Raw genomic sequence first — 2335 nt, 5'->3', positions numbered from 1 at the left:
TTTTGGCGGGTGAATTATATAAAAGTTTCTATTTATTTAGGAGTTAAGCAAGTCAACTAATTCTAAAGTAGGTATCTCTTCTTTTATCCTTCTCAATTGTCAACTCATGAGTTGTCATATATGAAATGATTTTCAATAGCCTGCTTTGCCCTCTGCATGCAATATTTACTACATGTTTAATCTTTTCCTTCAATTAATTTCGTCTCCACCTCAGCCCTGCACTCAAATTTATTTGGGTTCTTAATTGCCATCACTTTGCTTCCAACCAATCCATTAATTCATTTAGTCCATCACCTCCTCAAACCTTCTTCAACTCTTGGACAAGATTTTAACTAGTAGAAGATAATAAAAAAAATTTAAAAAAAAGAACACCTTTTTTTTTTAAAGAAAAAAGAACAACTAGAGTGCCAGTTTTGTATTTAAGAAAATTAAACCATCATCTCTCCCTTCACTCTCTCACTATATATTGCTATGTGAGGTGCACCATCTCCCCCCCAAACCAAACCCAACTCCTTGCTCTATCAACTCCAAGGTATCTCTCTCTCTCTCTCTCTCTCTCTCTCTCTCTCTCTCTCTCTCTCTCTCTCTCTCTCTCTCGACTCCGGTATGCAATTCTAATACATCATCTTGAAAGCATGGTAAGCTAAACTTTGGGTGGTTGTAAAGATGAGCAGGAGGAATAATGGGAAGAGCCCAAAGCTGGAACTGAGGCTAAACCCATCAAGGGGAAGAGGAGAGACGTCGACAAGAGCGGAGGTCGACTACGACGAGGACAACTCTAGGTCGTCTTCTTCGTCTCCTCCGTCGCTGCCGAGCTCTTGTGTGTCGTCGGAGGGGGAGCAGAACAATTCCAATAGCCCGGAGGCGGCCTCCATGGTACTGGCCGGATGCCCAAGGTGCCTGATGTACGTTATGCTACCCCAAAAGGACCCCAAATGCCCCAAATGTAACAGCACCATGTTACTCGACTTCCATGGCAAGAGTAGCAGGAAGATCTGAGGGAGCGGATCGTCTGCGGCTCAGGGTGTAGGGATTTCCTGCAGGCCGTGTATTTGGCCTTTGATTGGGTGCCAAACCATCTCGAGTTCGGTTAAAATGAGAAAGTAGGTGGTTTGGGAGCCAATCATGGTTGCCATGATGTACCCACGACTCCTGCAGTGAGGGCCGGCAGACGATCTGACGCCAAGGCCAAGGCCAAGAGCTAAGGCTTACTGCTTCTCCATCTCTCTCTCTCTCTCTCTCTCTCTCTCTCTCTCTCTCTCTCTCTCTCTCTCTCTCTCTCTCTCTCTCTCTCTCTCTCTCTCATCTCAACTACTACCTGTTCTTTTCTTTTTCAAGAAAAAAAAGGAAAAATTCAACCTGTCTGTCTGTGTACGCCTTTCTCTGTGTTTGGAGTTGGAGTTGCTAGAAAAATGTAAGAGCTCAATCTTTAAAATGCCCAGACTTTCTACCTTAGCTTATAACTGTTAGTGGACCGTGATTTTTATTTTTATTTTAGCATTTATTTTTATCTTTCAGCTTGAGTTAATAGACCTAAAAAATAAACTTTAACTTGTTTGGTTGTAGATTCTATTTTTTAATATAAGAAGGTAAACTTAACAGGATTCGAACACAGAAACCTTTCACCGTGAACACAATGCATAACAGTGTAACCCATTGAAAGATGATTATATATATATATTGTTAGGGGAATGGTGGAAGAGATATTGTATGGAAATGAAAAAAAATATAATTACAGAATATTCAGATGGATAAGTTGATCTTATTGCTGACAGAGCAAATCAAGGTTAAGGTTGCACTTGTCAATCAAAGGAACTGCCGTTTCCACTGATCTGGGTGTGTACCCCACTAACACATAGTTCTGGGAAGAGGAATATATGTGCACAGACTTAGGACTGGCTAGGGACAAATCAGTGTCAAGTATCTATCGAAAATTTTTAGATTAAAAGAGTTGATTCATCTCTAGTATTGTTGAAGATGAGAGTTAGATGTCCAGACAAGCAGAGAGAGAGAGAGAGAGAGAGAGAGAGAGAGAGAGAGAGGTCTGTGTTTGGTAGTTAGAGGCATTGAAAAGGAAGACTATTTTGGATTAAATGCCATAAAATCAAATAAATGCATGAGTAATGGAGATGGTTGAGAACATGGGAGGTACTACATCAGATGATGATAAAAAATTTATGCACACCATCTTCTCTCACCATATTTTTCCTTTGATTACAACAGTAACACAAAAATATCCAAGTCGCTTCTAAACCCCTCCCACCGTGGAACATTACAGTTCTAATTTCTATTAATGATTATTACTAATTAAGACATACCGAGCTATAAGAGAATA

At 40.3% G+C, this 2335-nt stretch overlaps 1 long non-coding RNA gene across 1 annotated transcript; it reads left to right on the top strand.

Annotated features, from left to right (window-relative positions):
• The first annotated feature begins 464 nt into the window (after nucleotides 1-464).
• Nucleotides 465-1435, top strand: LOC140772389 (uncharacterized). The gene is made up of 2 exons (XR_012106290.1): nucleotides 465-532; nucleotides 667-1435. It is a non-coding gene; the product is annotated as an uncharacterized lncRNA (long non-coding RNA).
• The last annotated feature ends 900 nt before the right edge of the window (nucleotides 1436-2335 follow it).

This window comes from Typha angustifolia, chromosome 12 (assembly GCF_048772165.1).
Source record: "Typha angustifolia cultivar Huaian chromosome 12, ASM4877216v1, whole genome shotgun sequence".
Lineage (NCBI taxonomy): Eukaryota > Viridiplantae > Streptophyta > Magnoliopsida > Poales > Typhaceae > Typha > Typha angustifolia.
This window is presented reverse-complemented; position numbering and strand designations above follow the sequence as displayed.